Source organism: Pongo abelii, chromosome 14 (assembly GCF_028885655.2).
Source record: "Pongo abelii isolate AG06213 chromosome 14, NHGRI_mPonAbe1-v2.0_pri, whole genome shotgun sequence".
Classification (NCBI taxonomy): Eukaryota; Metazoa; Chordata; class Mammalia; order Primates; family Hominidae; genus Pongo; species Pongo abelii.
In genome coordinates, this window is record NC_071999.2 from 19279801 (window position 1) to 19300988 (window position 21188).

Genomic DNA, 21188 nt, shown 5'->3' on the forward strand with positions numbered 1-21188 from the left:
TGCTGGAAAAGGAAATATCTTCACCTAAAAACTAGACAGAAGCATCCTCAGAAACTTCTGTGTGATGAGTGCATTCAACTCACAGACTTGAACGTTTCTTTTGATAGAACAGTTTGGTAACATTTCGTTTGTAGAATCTGCAAGTGTTTATTCGGAGCACCTTGAGGCCTATGTTGGAAAAGGAAATATCTCCACATAAAAACTAGAGAGAAGGATTCTCAGAAACTTCTTTGTGATGAGTTCATTCAACTCACAGAGTGGAACCTACCAATTGATAGAGAAGTTTGGAAACACTCTTTTTGTAGAATCTGCAAGTGGATATTTGGAGCCGTTTGAGGCCTATGCTGGAAAAGGAAATATCTTCACATAAAAACTGAACAGAAGCATTCTCAGAAACTTCTTTGTGTTGAGTGCATTCAACTCACAGACTTGAACTTACCTGTAGAAAGAGCAGTTTTGAAACACTCTTTTGGTAAAATCTGCAAGTGGTTATTTGGAGCACTTCGAGGCCTGTGCTGGGATATGGAATATCTTCACCTAAAAACTACAGAGAAGCTTTCTCAGAAAGTTCTTCACTATGCATTCATTCAACTCACAGAGTTGAACCTTCCTTTTGATAGAACAGTTTTGAAACACTCTTTTTGTAGAATCTGCAAGAGGATATTTGGAGCGTTTTGAGGCCTATGCTGGAAAAGGAAATATCTTCACCTTAAAACTAGACAGAAGCATCCTCAGAAACTTCTGTGTGATGAGTGCATTCAACTCACAGACTTGAACGTTTCTTTTGATAGAACAGTTTGCAAACATTACGTTTGTAGAATCTGCAAGTGTTTATTCGGAGCACCTTGAGGCCTATGTTGGAAAAGGAAATATCTTCACATAAAAACTAGAGAGAAGGATTCTCAGAAACTTCTTTGTGATGAGTTCATTCAACTCACAGAGTTGAACCTACCAATTGATGATAGAGAAGTTTGGAAACACTCTTTTTGTAGAATCTGCAAGTGGATATTTGGAGCCGTTTGAGGCCTATGCTGGAAAAGGAAATATCTTCACATAAAAACTGAACAGAAGCATTCTCAGAAACTTCTTTGTGTTGAGTGCATTCAACTCACAGACTTGAACTTAGTTGTAGAAAGAGCAGTTTTGAAACACACTTTTGGTAAAATCTGCAAGTGGTTATTTGGAGCACTTCGAGGCCTGTGCTTTGATATGGAATATCTTCACCTAAAAACTACAGAGAAGCATTCTCAGAAAGTACTTCATGATGCATTCGTTCAACTCACAGAGTTGAACCTTCCTTTTGATAGAACAGTTTTGAAACACTCTTTTTGTAGAATCTGCAAGAGGATATTTGGAGCGTTTTGAGGCCTATGCTGGAAAAGGAAATATCTTCACCTAAAAACTAGACAGAAGCATTCTCAGAAACTTCTGCGTGATGAGTGCATTCAACTCACAGACTTGAACATTTCTTTTGATAGAACAGTTTGGAAACATTACGTTTGTAGAATCGGCAAGTGTTTATTCGGAGCACCTTGAGGCCTATGTTGGAAAAGGAAATATCTTCACATAAAAACTAGAGAGAAGGATTCTCAGAAACTTCTTTGTGATGAGTTCACTCAACTCACAGAGTGGAACCTACCAATTGATAGAGAAGTTTGGAAACACTCTTTTTGTAGAATCTGCAAGTGGATATTTGGAGCCGTTTGAGGCCTATGCTGGAAAAGGAAATATCTTCACATAAAAACTGAACAGAAGCATTCTCAGAAACTTCTTTGTGTTGAGTGCATTCAACTCACAGACTTGAACTTACCTGTAGAAAGAGCAGTTTTGAAACACTCTTTTGGTAAAATCTGCAAGTGGTTATTTGGAGCACTTCGAGGCCTGTGCTGGGATATGGAATATCTTCACCTAAAAACTACAGAGAAGCTTTCTCAGAAAGTTCTTCACGATGCATTCATTCAACTCACAGAGTTGAACCTTCCTTTTGATAGAACAGTTTTGAAACACTCTTTTTGTAGAATCTGCAAGAGGATATTTGGAGCGTTTTGAGGCCTATGCTGGAAAAGGAAATATCTTCACCTAAAAACTAGACAGAAGCATCCTCAGAAACTTCTGTGTGATGAGTGCATTCAACTCACAGACTTGAACGTTTCTTTTGATAGAACAGTTTGGAAACATTACGTTTGTAGAATCTGCAAGTGTTTATTCGGAGCACCTTGAGGCCTATGTTGGAAAAGGAAATATCTTCACATAAAAACTAGAGAGAAGGATTCTCAAAAACTTCTTTGTGATGAGTTCATTCAACTCACAGAGTTGAACCTACCAATTGATGATAGAGAAGTTTGGAAACCCTCTTTTTGTAGAATCTGCAAGTGGATATTTGGAGCCGTTTGAGGCCTATGCTGGAAAAGGAAATATCTTCACATAAAAACTGAACAGAAGCATTCTCAGAAACTTCTTCTTGTTGAGTGCATTCAACTCACAGACTTGAACTTACCTGTAGAAAGAGCAGTTTTGAAACACTCTTTTGGTAAAATCTGCAAGTGGTTATTTGGAGCACTTCGAGGCCTGTGCTGGGATATGGAATATCTTCACCTAAAAACTACAGAGAAGCATTCTCAGAAAGTTCTTCACGATGCATTCATTCAACTCACAGAGTTGAACCTTCCTTTTGATAGAACAGTTTTGAAACACTCTTTTTGTAGAATCTGCAAGAGGATATTTGGAGCGTTTTGAGGCCTATGCTGGAAAAGGAAATATCTTCACCTAAAAACTAGACAGAAGCATTCTCAGAAACTTCTGTGTGATGAGTGCATTCAACTCACAGACTTGAACGTTTCTTTTGATAGAACAGTTTGGAAACATTACGTTTGTAGAATCTGCAAGTGTTTATTCGGAGCACCTTGAGGCCTATGTTGGAAAAGGAAATATCTTCACATAAAAACTAGAGAGAAGGATTCTCAGAAACTTCTTTGTGATGAGTTCATTCAACTCACAGAGTTGAACCTACCAGTTGATAGAGAAGTTTGGAAACACTCTTTTTGTAGAATCTGCAAGTGGATATTTGGAGCCGTTTGAGGCCTATGCTGGAAAAGGAAATATCTTCACATAAAAACTGAACAGAAGCATTCTCAGAAACTTCTTTGTGTTGAGTGCATTCAACTCACAGACTTGAACTTACCTGTAGAAAGAGCAGTTTTGAAACACTCTTTTGGTAAAATCTGCAAGTGGTTATTTGGAGCACTTCGAGGCCTGTGCTGGGATATGGAATATCTTCACCTAAAAACTACAGAGAAGCATTCTCAGAAAGTTCTTCACGATGCATTCATTCAACTCACAGAGTTGAACCTTCCTTTTGATAGAACAGTTTTGAAACACTCTTTTTGTAGAATCTGCAAGAGGATATTTGGAGCGTTTTGAGGCCTATGCTGGAAAAGGAAATATCTTCACCTAAAAACTAGACAGAAGCATTCTCAGAAACTTCTGTGTGATGAGTGCATTCAACTCACAGACTTGAACGTTTCTTTTGATAGAACAGTTTGGAAACATTACGTTTGTAGAATCTGCAAGTGTTTATTCGGAGCACCTTGAGGCCTATGTTGGAAAAGGAAATATCTTCACATAAAAACTAGAGAGAAGGATTCTCAGAAACTTCTTTGTGATGAGTTCATTCAACTCACAGAGTTGAACCTACCAGTTGATAGAGAAGTTTGGAAACACTCTTTTTGTAGAATCTGCAAGTGGATATTTGGAGCCGTTTGAGGCCTATGCTGGAAAAGGAAATATCTTCACATAAAAACTGAACAGAAGCATTCTCAGAAACTTCTTTGTGTTGAGTGCATTCAACTCACAGACTTGAACTTACCTGTAGAAAGAGCAGTTTTGAAACACTCTTTTGGTAAAATCTGCAAGTGGTTATTTGGAGCACTTCGAGGCCTGTGCTGGGATATGGAATATCTTCACCTAAAAACTACAGAGAAGCATTCTCAGAAAGTTCTTCACGATGCATTCATTCAACTCACAGAGTTGAACCTTCCTTTTGATAGAACAGTTTTGAAACACTCTTTTTGTAGAATCTGCAAGAGGATATTTGGAGCGTTTTGAGGCCTATGCTGGAAAAGGAAATATCTTCACCTTAAAACTAGACAGAAGCATCCTCAGAAACTTCTGTGTGATGAGTGCATTCATCTCACAGACTTGAACGTTTCTTTTGATAGAACAGTTTGGAAACATTACGTTTGTAGAATCTGCAAGTGTTTATTCGGAGCACCTTGAGGCCTATGTTGGAAAAGAAAATATCTTCACATAAAAACTAGAGAGAAGGATTCTCAGAAACTTCTTTGTGATGAGTTCATTCAACTCACAGAGTGGAACCTACCAATTGATAGAGAAGTTTGGAAACACTCTTTTTGTAGAATCTGCAAGTGGATATTTGGAGCCGTTTGAGGCCTATGCTGGAAAAGGAAATATCTTCACATAAAAACTGAACAGAAGCATTCTCAGAAACTTCTTTGTGTTGAGTTCATTCAACTCACAGACTTGAACTTAGTTGTAGAAAGAGCAGTTTTGAAACACACTTTTGGTAAAATCTGCAAGTGGTTATTTGGAGCACTTCGAGGCCTGTGCTTTGATATGGAATATCTTCACCTAAAAACTACAGAGAAGCATTCTCAGAAAGTACTTCATGATGCATTCGTTCAACTCACAGAGTTGAACCTTCCTTTTGATAGAACAGTTTTGAAACACTCTTTTTGTAGAATCTGCAAGAGGATATTTGGAGCGTTTTGAGGCCTATGCTGGAAAAGGAAATATCTTCACCTAAAAACTAGACAGAAGCATTCTCAGAAACTTCTGCGTGATGAGTGCATTCAACTCACAGACTTGAACATTTCTTTTGATAGAACAGTTTGGAAACATTACGTTTGTAGAATCGGCAAGTGTTTATTCGGAGCACCTTGAGGCCTATGTTGGAAAAGGAAATATCTTCACATAAAAACTAGAGAGAAGGATTCTCAGAAACTTCTTTGTGATGAGTTCATTCAACTCACAGAGTGGAACCTACCAATTGATAGAGAAGTTTGGAAACACTCTTTTTGTAGAATCTGCAAGTGGATATTTGGAGCCGTTTGAGGCCTATGCTGGAAAAGGAAATATCTTCACATAAAAACTGAACAGAAGCATTCTCAGAAACTTCTTTGTGTTGAGTGCATTCAACTCACAGACTTGAACTTACCTGTAGAAAGAGCAGTTTTGAAACACTCTTTTGGTAAAATCTGCAAGTGGTTATTTGGAGCACTTCGAGGCCTGTGCTGGGATATGGAATATCTTCACCTAAAAACTACAGAGAAGCATTCTCAGAAAGTTCTTCACGATGCATTCATTCAACTCACAGAGTTGAACCTTCCTTTTGATAGAACAGTTTTGAAACACTCTTTTTGTAGAATCTGCAAGAGGATATTTGGAGCGTTTTGAGGCCTATGCTGGAAAAGGAAATATCTTCACCTAAAAACTAGACAGAAGCATCCTCAGAAACTTCTGTGTGATGAGTGCATTCAACTCACAGACTTGAACGTTTCTTTTGATAGAACAGTTTGGAAACATTACGTTTGTAGAATCTGCAAGTGTTTATTCGGAGCACCTTGAGGCCTATGTTGGAAAAGGAAATATCTTCCCATAAAAACTAGAGAGAAGGATTCTCAAAAACTTCTTTGTGATGAGTTCATTCAACTCACAGAGTTGAACCTACCAATTGATGATAGAGAAGTTTGGAAACACTCTTTTTGTAGAATCTGCAAGTGGATATTTGGAGCCGTTTGAGGCCTATGCTGGAAAAGGAAATATCTTCACATAAAAACTGAACAGAAGCATTCTCAGAAACTTCTTCTTGTTGAGTGCATTCAACTCACAGATTTGAACTTACCTGTAGAAAGAGCAGTTTTGAAACACTCTTTTGGTAAAATCTGCAAGTGGTTATTTGGAGCACTTCGAGGCCTGTGCTGGGATATGGAATATCTTCACCTAAAAACTACAGAGAAGCATTCTCAGAAAGTTCTTCACGATGCATTCATTCAACTCACAGAGTTGAACCTTCCTTTTGATAGAACAGTTTTGAAACACTCTTTTTGTAGAATCTGCAAGAGGATATTTGGAGCGTTTTGAGGCCTATGCTGGAAAAGGAAATATCTTCACCTAAAAACTAGACAGAAGCATCCTCAGAAACTTCTGTGTGATGAGTGCATTCAACTCACAGACTTGAACGTTTCTTTTGATAGAACAGTTTGGTAACATTACGTTTGTAGAATCTGCAAGTGTTTATTCGGAGCACCTTGAGGCCTATGTTGGAAAAGGAAATATCATCACATAAAAACTAGAGAGAAGGATTCTCAGAAACTTCTTTCTGATGAGTTCATTCAACTCACAGAGTGGAACCTACCAATTGATAGAGAAGTTTGGAAACACTCTTTTTGTAGAATCTGCAAGAGGATATTTGGAGCGTTTTGAGGCCTATGCTGGAAAAGGAAATATCTTCACCTAAAAACTAGACAGAAGCATTCTCAGAAACTTCTGTGTGATGAGTGCATTCAACTCACAGACTTGAACGTTTCTTTTGATAGAACAGTTTGGAAACATTACGTTTGTAGAATCTGCAAGTGTTTATTCGGAGCACCTTGAGGCCTATGTTGGAAAAGGAAATATCTTCACATAAAAACTAGAGAGAAGGATTCTCAGAAACTTCTTTGTGATGAGTTCATTCAACTCACAGAGTTGAACCTACCAATTGATAGAGAAGTTTGGAAACACTCTTTTTGTAGAATCTGCAAGTGGATATTTGGAGCCGTTTGAGGCCTATGCTGGAAAAGGAAATATCTTCACATAAAAACTGAACAGAAGCATTCTCAGAAACTTCTTTGTGTTGAGTGCATTCAACTCACAGACTTGAACTTACCTGTAGAAAGAGCAGTTTTGAAACACTCTTTTGGTAAAATCTGCAAGTGGTTATTTGGAGCACTTCGAGGCCTGTGCTGGGATATGGAATATCTTCACCTAAAAACTACAGAGAAGCATTCTCAGAAAGTTCTTCACGATGCATTCATTCAACTCACAGAGTTGAACCTTCCTTTTGATAGAACAGTTTTGAAACACTCTTTTTGTAGAATCTGCAAGAGGATATTTGGAGCGTTTTGAGGCCTATGCTGGAAAAGGAAATATCATCACCTAAAAACTAGACAGAAGCATTCTCAGAAACTTCTGTGTGATGAGTGCATTCAACTCACAGACTTGAACGTTTCTTTTGATAGAACAGTTTGGAAACATTACGTTTGTAGAATCTGCAAGTGTTTATTCGGAGCACCTTGAGGCCTATGTTGGAAAAGGAAATATCTTCACATAAAAACTAGAGAGAAGGATTCTCAGAAACTTCTTTGTGATGAGTTCATTCAACTCACAGAGTGGAACCTACCAATTGATAGAGAAGTTTGGAAACACTCTTTTTGTAGAATCTGCAAGTGGATATTTGGAGCCGTTTGAGGCCTATGCTGGAAAAGGAAATATCTTCACATAAAAACTGAACAGAAGCATTCTCAGAAACTTCTTTGTGTTGAGTGCATTCAACTCACAGACTTGAACTTACCTGTAGAAAGAGCAGTTTTGAAACACTCTTTTGGTAAAATCTGCAAGTGGTTATTTGGAGCACTTCGAGGCCTGTGCTGGGATATGGAATATCTTCACCTAAAAACTACAGAGAAGCATTCTCAGAAAGTTCTTCACGATGCATTCATTCAACTCACAGAGTTGAACCTTCCTTTTGATAGAACAGTTTTGAAACACTCTTTTTGTAGAATCTGCAAGAGGATATTTGGAGCGTTTTGAGGCCTATGCTGGAAAAGGAAATATCTTCACCTTAAAACTAGACAGAAGCATCCTCAGAAACTTCTGTGTGATGAGTGCATTCATCTCACAGACTTGAACGTTTCTTTTGATAGAACAGTTTGGAAACATTACGTTTGTAGAATCTGCAAGTGTTTATTCGGAGCACCTTGAGGCCTATGTTGGAAAAGAAAATATCTTCACATAAAAACTAGAGAGAAGGATTCTCAGAAACTTCTTTGTGATGAGTTCATTCAACTCACAGAGTGGAACCTACCAATTGATAGAGAAGTTTGGAAACACTCTTTTTGTAGAATCTGCAAGTGGATATTTGGAGCCGTTTGAGGCCTATGCTGGAAAAGGAAATATCTTCACATAAAAACTGAACAGAAGCATTCTCAGAAACTTCTTTGTGTTGAGTGCATTCAACTCACAGACTTGAACTTAGTTGTAGAAAGAGCAGTTTTGAAACACACTTTTGGTAAAATCTGCAAGTGGTTATTTGGAGCACTTCGAGGCCTGTGCTTTGATATGGAATATCTTCACGTAAAAACTACAGAGAAGCATTCTCAGAAAGTACTTCATGATGCATTCGTTCAACTCACAGAGTTGAACCTTCCTTTTGATAGAACAGTTTTGAAACACTCTTTTTGTAGAATCTGCAAGAGGATATTTGGAGCGTTTTGAGGCCTATGCTGGAAAAGGAAATATCTTCACCTAAAAACTAGACAGAAGCATTCTCAGAAACTTCTGCGTGATGAGTGCATTCAACTCACAGACTTGAACATTTCTTTTGATAGAACAGTTTGGAAACATTACGTTTGTAGAATCGGCAAGTGTTTATTCGGAGCACCTTGAGGCCTATGTTGGAAAAGGAAATATCTTCACATAAAAACTAGAGAGAAGGATTCTCAGAAACTTCTTTGTGATGAGTTCATTCAACTCACAGAGTGGAACCTACCAATTGATAGAGAAGTTTGGAAACACTCTTTTTGTAGAATCTGCAAGTGGATATTTGGAGCCGTTTGAGGCCTATGCTGGAAAAGGAAATATCTTCACATAAAAACTGAACAGAAGCATTCTCAGAAACTTCTTTGTGTTGAGTGCATTCAACTCACAGACTTGAACTTACCTGTAGAAAGAGCAGTTTTGAAACACTCTTTTGGTAAAATCTGCAAGTGGTTATTTGGAGCACTTCGAGGCCTGTGCTGGGATATGGAATATCTTCACCTAAAAACTACAGAGAAGCATTCTCAGAAAGTTCTTCACGATGCATTCATTCAACTCACAGAGTTGAACCTTCCTTTTGATAGAACAGTTTTGAAACACTCTTTTTGTAGAATCTGCAAGAGGATATTTGGAGCGTTTTGAGGCCTATGCTGGAAAAGGAAATATCTTCACCTAAAAACTAGACAGAAGCATCCTCAGAAACTTCTGTGTGATGAGTGCATTCAACTCACAGACTTGAACGTTTCTTTTGATAGAACAGTTTGGAAACATTACGTTTGTAGAATCTGCAAGTGTTTATTCGGAGCACCTTGAGGCCTATGTTGGAAAAGGAAATATCTTCACATAAAAACTAGAGAGAAGGATTCTCAGAAACTTCTTTGTGATGAGTTCATTCAACTCACAGAGTTGAACCTACCAATTGATGATAGAGAAGTTTGGAAACACTCTTTTTGTAGAATCTGCAAGTGGATATTTGGAGCCGTTTGAGGCCTATGCTGGAAAAGGAAATATCTTCACATAAAAACTGAACAGAAGCATTCTCAGAAACTTCTTTGTGTTGAGTGCATTCAACTCACAGATTTGAACTTACCTGTAGAAACAGCAGTTTTGAAACACTCTTTTGGTAAAATCTGCAAGTGGTTATTTGGAGCACTTCGAGGCCTGTGCTGGGATATGGAATATCTTCACCTAAAAACTACAGAGAAGCATTCTCAGAAAGTTCTTCACGATGCATTCATTCAACTCACAGAGTTGAACCTTCCTTTTGATAGAACAGTTTTGAAACACTCTTTTTGTAGAATCTGCAAGAGGATATTTGGAGCGTTTTGAGGCCTATGCTGGAAAAGGAAATATCTTCACCTAAAAACTAGACAGAAGCATCTTCAGAAACTTCTGTGTGATGAGTGCATTCAACTCACAGACTTGAACGTTTCTTTTGATAGAACAGTTTGGTAACATTTCGTTTGTAGAATCTGCAAGTGTTTATTCGGAGCACCTTGAGGCCTATGTTGGAAAAGGAAATATCTCCACATAAAAACTAGAGAGAAGGATTCTCAGAAACTTCTTTGTGATGAGTTCATTCAACTCACAGAGTGGAACCTACCAATTGATAGAGAAGTTTGGAAACACTCTTTTTGTAGAATCTGCAAGTGGATATTTGGAGCCGTTTGAGGCCTATGCTGGAAAAGGAAATATCTTCACATAAAAACTGAACAGAAGCATTCTCAGAAACTTCTTTGTGTTGAGTGCATTCAACTCACAGACTTGAACTTACCTGTAGAAAGAGCAGTTTTGAAACACTCTTTTGGTAAAATCTGCAAGTGGTTATTTGGAGCACTTCGAGGCCTGTGCTGGGATATGGAATATCTTCACCTAAAAACTACAGAGAAGCTTTCTCAGAAAGTTCTTTACTATGCATTCATTCAACTCACAGAGTTGAACCTTCCTTTTGATAGAACAGTTTTGAAACACTCTTTTTGTAGAATCTGCAAGAGGATATTTGGAGCGTTTTGAGGCCTATGCTGGAAAAGGAAATATCTTCACCTTAAAACTAGACAGAAGCATCCTCAGAAACTTCTGTGTGATGAGTGCATTCAACTCACAGACTTGAACGTTTCTTTTGATAGAACAGTTTGGAAACATTACGTTTGTAGAATCTGCAAGTGTTTATTCGGAGCACCTTGAGGCCTATGTTGGAAAAGGAAATATCTTCACATAAAAACTAGAGAGAAGGATTCTCAGAAACTTCTTTGTGATGAGTTCATTCAACTCACAGAGTTGAACCTACCAATTGATGATAGAGAAGTTTGGAAACACTCTTTTTGTAGAATCTGCAAGTGGATATTTGGAGCCGTTTGAGGCCTATGCTGGAAAAGGAAATATCTTCACATAAAAACTGAACAGAAGCATTCTCAGAAACTTCTTTGTGTTGAGTGCATTCAACTCACAGACTTGAACTTACCTGTAGAAAGAGCAGTTTTGAAACACTCTTTTGGTAAAATCTGCAAGTGGTTATTTGAAGCACTTCGAGGCCTGTGCTGGGATATGGAATATCTTCACCTAAAAACTACAGAGAAGCATTCTCAGAAAGTTCTTCACGATGCATTTATTCAACTCACAGAGTTGAACCTTCCTTTTGATAGAACAGTTTTGAAACACTCTTTTTGTAGAATCTGCAAGAGGATATTTGGAGCGTTTTGAGGCCTATGCTGGAAAAGGAAATATCTTCACCTAAAAACTAGACAGAAGCATTCTCAGAAACTTCTGTGTGATGAGTGCATTCAACTCACAGACTTGAACGTTTCTTTTGATAGAACAGTTTGGAAACATTACGTTTGTAGAATCTGCAAGTGTTTATTCGGAGCACCTTGAGGCCTATGTTGGAAAAGGAAATATCTTCACATAAAAACTAGAGAGAAGGATTCTCAGAAACTTCTTTGTGATGAGTTCATTCAACTCACAGAGTTGAACCTACCAATTGATAGAGAAGTTTGGAAACACTCTTTTTGTAGAATCTGCAAGTGGATATTTGGAGCCGTTTGAGGCCTATGCTGGAAAAGGAAATATCTTCACATAAAAACTGAACAGAAGCATTCTCAGAAACTTCTTCTTGTTGAGTGCATTCAACTCACAGACTTGAACTTACCTGTAGAAAGAGCAGTTTTGAAACACTCTTTTGGTAAAATCTGCAAGTGGTTATTTGGAGCACTTCGAGGCCTGTGCTGGGATATGGAATATCTTCACCTAAAAACTACAGAGAAGCATTCTCAGAAAGTTCTTCACGATGCATTCATTCAACTCACAGAGTTGAACCTTCCTTTTGATAGAACAGTTTTGAAACACACTTTTTGTAGAATCTGCAAGAGGATATTTGGAGCGTTTTGAGGCCTATGCTGGAAAAGGAAATATCTTCACCTAAAAACTAGACAGAAGCATCCTCAGAAACTTCTGTGTGATGAGTGCATTCATCTCACAGACTTGAACGTTTCTTTTGATAGAACAGTTTGGAAACATTACGTTTGTAGAATCTGCAAGTGTTTATTCGGAGCACCTTGAGGCCTATGTTGGAAAAGGAAATATCTTCACATAAAAACTAGAGAGAAGGATTCTCAGAAACTTCTTTGTGATGAGTTCATTCAACTCACAGAGTTGAACCTACCAATTGATGATAGAGAAGTTTGGAAACACTCTTTTTGTAGAATCTGCAAGTGGATATTTGGAGCCGTTTGAGGCCTATGCTGGAAAAGGAAATATCTTCACATAAAAACTGAACAGAAGCATTCTCAGAAACTTCTTTGTGTTGAGTGCATTCAACTCACAGACTTGAACTTACCTGTAGAAAGAGCAGTTTTGAAACACTCTTTTGGTAAAATCTGCAAGTGGTTATTTGAAGCACTTCGAGGCCTGTGCTGGGATATGGAATATCTTCACCTAAAAACTACAGAGAAGCATTCTCAGAAAGTTCTTCACGATGCATTTATTCAACTCACAGAGTTGAACCTTCCTTTTGATAGAACAGTTTTGAAACACTCTTTTTGTAGAATCTGCAAGAGGATATTTGGAGCGTTTTGAGGCCTATGCTGGAAAAGGAAATATCTTCACCTAAAAACTAGACAGAAGCATTCTCAGAAACTTCTGTGTGATGAGTGCATTCAACTCACAGACTTGAACGTTTCTTTTGATAGAACAGTTTGGAAACATTACGTTTGTAGAATCTGCAAGTGTTTATTCGGAGCACCTTGAGGCCTATGTTGGAAAAGGAAATATCTTCACATAAAAACTAGAGAGAAGGATTCTCAGAAACTTCTTTGTGATGAGTTCATTCAACTCACAGAGTTGAACCTACCAATTGATAGAGAAGTTTGGAAACACTCTTTTTGTAGAATCTGCAAGTGGATATTTGGAGCCGTTTGAGGCCTATGCTGGAAAAGGAAATATCTTCACATAAAAACTGAACAGAAGCATTCTCAGAAACTTCTTCTTGTTGAGTGCATTCAACTCACAGACTTGAACTTACCTGTAGAAAGAGCAGTTTTGAAACACTCTTTTGGTAAAATCTGCAAGTGGTTATTTGGAGCACTTCGAGGCCTGTGCTGGGATATGGAATATCTTCACCTAAAAACTACAGAGAAGCATTCTCAGAAAGTTCTTCACGATGCATTCATTCAACTCACAGAGTTGAACCTTCCTTTTGATAGAACAGTTTTGAAACACACTTTTTGTAGAATCTGCAAGAGGATATTTGGAGCGTTTTGAGGCCTATGCTGGAAAAGGAAATATCTTCACCTAAAAACTAGACAGAAGCATCCTCAGAAACTTCTGTGTGATGAGTGCATTCATCTCACAGACTTGAACGTTTCTTTTGATAGAACAGTTTGGAAACATTACGTTTGTAGAATCTGCAAGTGTTTATTCGGAGCACCTTGAGGCCTATGTTGGAAAAGGAAATATCTTCACATAAAAACTAGAGAGAAGGATTCTCAGAAACTTCTTTGTGATGAGTTCATTCAACTCACAGAGTGGAACCTACCAATTGATAGAGAAGTTTGGAAACACTCTTTTTGTAGAATCTGCAAGTGGATATTTGGAGCCGTTTGAGGCCTATGCTGGAAAAGGAAATATCTTCACATAAAAACTGAACAGAAGCATTCTCAGAAACTTCTTTGTGTTGAGTGCATTCAACTCACAGACTTGAACTTAGTTGTAGAAAGAGCAGTTTTGAAACACACTTTTGGTAAAATCTGCAAGTGGTTATTTGGAGCACTTCGAGGCCTGTGCTGGGATATGGAATATCTTCACCTAAAAACTACAGAGAAGCATTCTCAGAAAGTTCTTCACGATGCATTCATTCAACTCACAGAGTTGAACCTTCCTTTTGATAGAACAGTTTTGAAACACTCTTTTTGTAGAATCTGCAAGAGGATATTTGGAGCGTTTTGAGGCCTATGCTGGAAAAGGAAATATCTTCACCTAAAAACTAGACAGAAGCATCCTCAGAAACTTCTGTGTGATGAGTGCATTCAACTCACAGACTTGAACGTTTCTTTTGATAGAACAGTTTGGAAACATTACGTTTGTAGAATCTGCAAGTGTTTATTCGGAGCACCTTGAGGCCTATGTTGGAAAAGGAAATATCTTCACATAAAAACTAGAGAGAAGGATTCTCAGAAACTTCTTTGTGATGAGTTCATTCAACTCACAGAGTTGAACCTACCAATTGATGATAGAGAAGTTTGGAAACACTCTTTTTGTAGAATCTGCAAGTGGATATTTGGAGCCGTTTGAGGCCTATGCTGGAAAAGGAAATATCTTCACATAAAAACTGAACAGAAGCATTCTCAGAAACTTCTTTGTGTTGAGTGCATTCAACTCACAGACTTGAACTTACCTGTAGAAAGAGCAGTTTTGAAACACTCTTTTGGTAAAATCTGCAAGTGGTTATTTGGAGCACTTCGAGGCCTGTGCTGGGATATGGAATATCTTCACCTAAAAACTACAGAGAAGCATTCTCAGAAAGTTCTTCACGATGCATTCATTCAACTCACAGAGTTGAACCTTCCTTTTGATAGAACAGTTTTGAAACACTCTTTTTGTAGAATCTGCAAGAGGATATTTGGAGCGTTTTGAGGCCTATGCTGGAAAAGGAAATATCTTCACCTAAAAACTAGACAGAAGCATTCTCAGAAACTTCTGTGTGATGAGTGCATTCAACTCACAGACTTGAACGTTTCTTTTGATAGAACAGTTTGGAAACATTACGTTTGTAGAATCTGCAAGTGTTTATTCGGAGCACCTTGAGGCCTATGTTGGAAAAGGAAATAACTTCACATAAAAACTAGAGAGAAGGATTCTCAGAAACTTCTTTGTGATGAGTTCATTCAACTCACAGAGTTGAACCTACCAATTGATAGAGAAGTTTGGAAACACTCTTTTTGTAGAATCTGCAAGTGGATATTTGGAGCCGTTTGAGGCCTATGCTGGAAAAGGAAATATCTTCACATAAAAACTGAACAGAAGCATTCTCAGAAACTTCTTTGTGTTGAGTGCATTCAACTCACAGACTTGAACTTACCTGTAGAAAGAGCAGTTTTGAAACACTGTTTTGGTAAAATCTGCAAGTGGTTATTTGGAGCACTTCGAGGCCTGTGCTGGGATATGGAATATCTTCACCTAAAAACTACAGAGAAGCTTTCTCAGAAAGTTCTTCACGATGCATTCATTCAACTCACAGAGTTGAACCTTCCTTTTGATAGAACAGTTTTGAAACACTCTTTTTGTAGAATCTGCAAGAGGGTATTTGGAGCGTTTTGAGGCCTATGCTGGAAAAGGAAATATCTTCACCTAAAAACTAGACAGAAGCATCCTCAGAAACTTCTGTGTGATGAGTGCATTCATCTCACAGACTTGAACGTTTCTTTTGATAGAACAGTTTGGAAACATTACGTTTGTAGAATCTGCAAGTGTTTATTCGGAGCACCTTGAGGCCTATGTTGGAAAAGGAAATATCTTCACATAAAAACTAGAGAGAAGGATTCTCAGAAACTTCTTTGTGATGAGTTCATTCAACTCACAGAGTGGAACCTACCAATTGATAGAGAAGTTTGGAAACACTCTTTTTGTAGAATCTGCAAGTGGATATTTGGAGCCGTTTGAGGCCTATGCTGGAAAAGGAAATATCTTCACATAAAAACTGAACAGAAGCATTCTCAGAAACTTCTTTGTGTTGAGTGCATTCAACTCACAGACTTGAACTTAGTTGTAGAAAGAGCAGTTTTGAAACACACTTTTGGTAAAATCTGCAAGTGGTTATTTGGAGCACTTCGAGGCCTGTGCTGGGATATGGAATATCTTCACCTAAAAACTACAGAGAAGCATTCTCAGAAAGTTCTTCACGATGCATTCATTCAACTCACAGAGTTGAACCTTCCTTTTGATAGAACAGTTTTGAAACACTCTTTTTGTAGAATCTGCAAGAGGATATTTGGAGCGTTTTGAGGCCTATGCTGGAAAAGGAAATATCTTCACCTAAAAACTAGACAGAAGCATCCTCAGAAACTTCTGTGTGATGAGTGCATTCAACTCACAGACTTGAACGTTTCTTTTGATAGAACAGTTTGGTAACATTTCGTTTGTAGAATCTGCAAGTGTTTATTCGGAGCACCTTGAGGCCTATGTTGGAAAAGGAAATATCTCCACATAAAAACTAGAGAGAAGGATTCTCAGAAACTTCTTTGTGATGAGTTCATTCAACTCACAGAGTGGAACCTACCAATTGATAGAGAAGTTTGGAAACACTCTTTTTGTAGAATCTGCAAGTGGATATTTGGAGCCGTTTGAGGCCTATGCTGGAAAAGGAAATATCTTCACATAAAAACTGAACAGAAGCATTCTCAGAAACTTCTTTGTGTTGAGTGCATTCAACTCACAGACTTGAACTTACCTGTAGAAAGAGCAGTTTTGAAACACTCTTTTGGTAAAATCTGCAAGTGGTTATTTGGAGCACTTCGAGGCCTGTGCTGGGATATGGAATATCTTCACCTAAAAACTACAGAGAAGCTTTCTCAGAAAGTTCTTCACTATGCATTCATTCAACTCACAGAGTTGAACCTTCCTTTTGATAGAACAGTTTTGAAACACTCTTTTTGTAGAATCTGCAAGAGGATATTTGGAGCGTTTTGAGGCCTATGCTGGAAAAGGAAATATCTTCACCTTAAAACTAGACAGAAGCATCCTCAGAAACTTCTGTGTGATGAGTGCATTCAACTCACAGACTTGAACGTTTCTTTTGATAGAACAGTTTGCAAACATTACGTTTGTAGAATCTGCAAGTGTTTATTCGGAGCACCTTGAGGCCTATGTTGGAAAAGGAAATATCTTCACATAAAAACTAGAGAGAAGGATTCTCAGAAACTTCTTTGTGATGAGTTCATTCAACTCACAGAGTTGAACCTACCAATTGATGATAGAGAAGTTTGGAAACACTCTTTTTGTAGAATCTGCAAGTGGATATTTGGAGCCGTTTGAGGCCTATGCTGGAAAAGGAAATATCTTCACATAAAAACTGAACAGAAGCATTCTCAGAAACTTCTTTGTGTTGAGTGCATTCAACTCACAGACTTGAACTTACCTGTAGAAAGAGCAGTTTTCAAACACTCTTTTGGTAAAATCTGCAAGTGGTTATTTGGAGCACTTCGAGGCCTGTGCTGGGATATGGAATATCTTCACCTAAAAACTACAGAGAAGCATTCTCAGAAAGTTCTTCACGATGCATTCATTCAACTCACAGAGTTGAACCTTCCTTTTGATAGAACAGTTTTGAAACACTCTTTTTGTAGAATCTGCAAGAGGATATTTGGAGCGTTTTGAGGCCTATGCTGGAAAAGGAAATATCTTCACCTAAAAACTAGACAGAAGCATTCTCAGAAACTTCTGTGTGATGAGTGCATTCAACTCACAGACTTGAACGTTTCTTTTGATAGAACAGTTTGGAAACATTACGTTTGTAGAATCTGCAAGTGTTTATTCGGAGCACCTTGAGGCCTATGTTGGAAAAGGAAATATCTTCACATAAAAACTAGAGAGAAGGATTCTCAGAAACTTCTTTGTGATGAGTTCATTCAACTCACAGAGTTGAACCTACCAATTGATAGAGAAGTTTGGAAACACTCTTTTTGTAGAATCTGCAAGTGGATATTTGGAGCCGTTTGAGGCCTATGCTGGAAAAGGAAATATCTTCACATAAAAACTGAACAGAAGCATTCTCAGAAACTTCTTTGTGTTGAGTGCATTCAACTCACAGACTTGAACTTACCTGTAGAAAGAGCAGTTTTGAAACACTCTTTTGGTAAAATCTGCAAGTGGTTATTTGGAGCACTTCGAGGCCTGTGCTGGGATATGGAATATCTTCACCTAAAAACTACAGAGAAGCTTTCTCAGAAAGTTCTTCACGATGCATTCATTCAACTCACAGAGTTGAACCTTCCTTTTGATAGAACAGTTTTGAAACACTCTTTTTGTAGAATCTGCAAGAGGATATTTGGAGCGTTTTGAGGCCTATGCTGGAAAAGGAAATATCTTCACCTAAAAACTAGACAGAAGCATCCTCAGAAACTTCTGTGTGATGAGTGCATTCATCTCACAGACTTGAACGTTTCTTTTGATAGAACAGTTTGGAAACATTACGTTTGTAGAATCTGCAAGTGTTTATTCGGAGCACCTTGAGGCCTATGTTGGAAAAGGAAATATCTTCACATAAAAACTAGAGAGAAGGATTCTCAGAAACTTCTTTGTGATGAGTTCATTCAACTCACAGAGTGGAACCTACCAATTGATAGAGAAGTTTGGAAACACTCTTTTTGTAGAATCTGCAAGTGGATATTTGGAGCCGTTTGAGGCCTATGCTGGAAAAGGAAATATCTTCACATAAAAACTGAACAGAAGCATTCTCAGAAACTTCTTTGTGTTGAGTGCATTCAACTCACAGACTTGAACTTAGTTGTAGAAAGAGCAGTTTTGAAACACACTTTTGGTAAAATCTGCAAGTGGTTATTTGGAGCACTTCGAGGCCTGTGCTGGGATATGGAATATCTTCACCTAAAAACTACAGAGAAGCATTCTCAGAAAGTTCTTCACGATGCATTCATTCAACTCACAGAGTTGAACCTTCCTTTTGATAGAACAGTTTTGAAACACTCTTTTTGTAGAATCTGCAAGAGGATATTTGGAGCGTTTTGAGGCCTATGCTGGAAAAGGAAATATCTTCACCTAAAAACTAGACAGAAGCATCCTCAGAAACTTCTGTGTGATGAGTGCATTCAACTCACAGACTTGAACGTTTCTTTTGATAGAACAGTTTGGAAACATTACGTTTGTAGAATCTGCAAGTGTTTATTCGGAGCACCTTGAGGCCTATGTTGGAAAAGGAAATATCTTCACATAAAAACTAGAGAGAAGGATTCTCAGAAACTTCTTTGTGATGAGTTCATTCAACTCACAGAGTTGAACCTACCAATTGATGATAGAGAAGTTTGGAAACACTCTTTTTGTAGAATCTGCAAGTGGATATTTGGAGCCGTTTGAGGCCTATGCTGGAAAAGGAAATATCTTCACATAAAAACTGAACAGAAGCATTCTCAGAAACTTCTTTGTGTTGAGTGCATTCAACTCACAGATTTGAACTTACCTGTAGAAAGAGCAGTTTTGAAACACTCTTTTGGTAAAATCTGCAAGTGGTTATTTGGAGCACTTCGAGGCCTGTGCTGGGATATGGAATATCTTCACCTAAAAACTACAGAGAAGCATTCTCAGAAAGTTCTTCACGATGCATTCATTCAACTCACAGAGTTGAACCTTCCTTTTGATAGAACAGTTTTGAAACACTCTTTTTGTAGAATCTGCAAGAGGATATTTGGAGCGTTTTGAGGCCTATGCTGGAAAAGGAAATATCTTCACCTAAAAACTAGACAGAAGCATCCTCAGAAACTTCTGTGTGATGAGTGCATTCAACTCACAGACTTGAACGTTTCTTTTGATAGAACAGTTTGGTAACATTTCGTTTGTAGAATCTGCAAGTGTTTATTCGGAGCACCTTGAGGCCTATGTTGGAAAAGGAAATATCTCCACATAAAAACTAGAGAGAAGGATTCTCAGAAACTTCTTTGTGATGAGTTCATTCAACTCACAGAGTGGAACCTACCAATTGATAGAGAAGTTTGGAAACACTCTTTTTGTAGAATCTGCAAGTGGATATTTGGAGCCGTTTGAGGCCTATGCTGGAAAAGGAAATATCTTCACATAAAAACTGAACAGAAGCATTCTCAGAAACTTCTTTGTGTTGAGTGCATTCAACTCACAGACTTGAACTTACCTGTAGAAAGAGCAGTTTTGAAACACTCTTTTGGTAAAATCTGCAAGTGGTTATTTGGAGCACTTCGAGGCCTGTGCTGGGATATGGAATATCTTCACCTAAAAACTACAGAGAAGCTTTCTCAGAAAGTTCTTCACTATGCATTCATTCAACTCACAGAGTTGAACCTTCCTTTTGATAGAACAGTTTTGAAACACTCTTTTTGTAGAATCTGCAAGAGGATATTTGGAGCGTTTTGAGGCCTATGCTGGAAAAGGAAATATCTTCACCTTAAAACTAGACAGAAGCATCCTCAGAAACTTCTGTGTGATGAGTGCATTCAACTCACAGACTTGAACGTTTCTTTTGATAGAACAGTTTGGAAACATTACGTTTGTAGAATCTGCAAGTGTTTATTCGGAGCACCTTGAGGCCTATGTTGGAAAAGGAAATATCTTCACATAAAAACTAGAGAGAAGGATTCTCAGAAACTTCTTTGTGATGAGTTCATTCAACTCACAGAGTTGAACCTACCAATTGATGATAGAGAAGTTTGGAAACACTCTTTTTGTAGAATCTGCAAGTGGATATTTGGAGCCGTTTGAGGCCTATGCTGGAAAAGGAAATATCTTCACATAAAAACTGAACAGAAGCATTCTCAGAAACTTCTTTGTGTTGAGTGCATTCAACTCACAGACTTGAACTTACCTGTAGAAAGAGCAGTTTTGAAACACTCTTTTGGTAAAATCTGCAAGTGGTTATTTGGAGCACTTCGAGGCCTGTGCTGGGATATGGAATATCTTCACCTAAAAACTACAGAGAAGCATTCTCAGAAAGTTCTTCACGATGCACTCATTCAACTCACAGAGTTGAACCTTCCTTTTGATAGAACAGTTTTGAAACACTCTTTTTGTAGAATCTGCAAGAGGATATTTGGAGCGTTTTGAGGCCTATGCTGGAAAAGGAAATATCTTCACCTAAAAACTAGACAGAAGCATTCTCAGAAACTTCTGTGTGATGAGTGCATTCAACACACAGACTTGAACGTTTCTTTTGATAGAACAGTTTGGAAACATTACGTTTGTAGAATCTGCAAGTGTTTATTCGGAGCACCTTGAGGCCTATGTTGGAAAAGGAAATAACTTCACATAAAAACTAAAGAGAAGGATTCTCAGAAACTTCTTTGTGATGAGTTCATTCAACTCACAGAGTTGAACCTACCAATTGATAGAGAAGTTTGGAAACACTC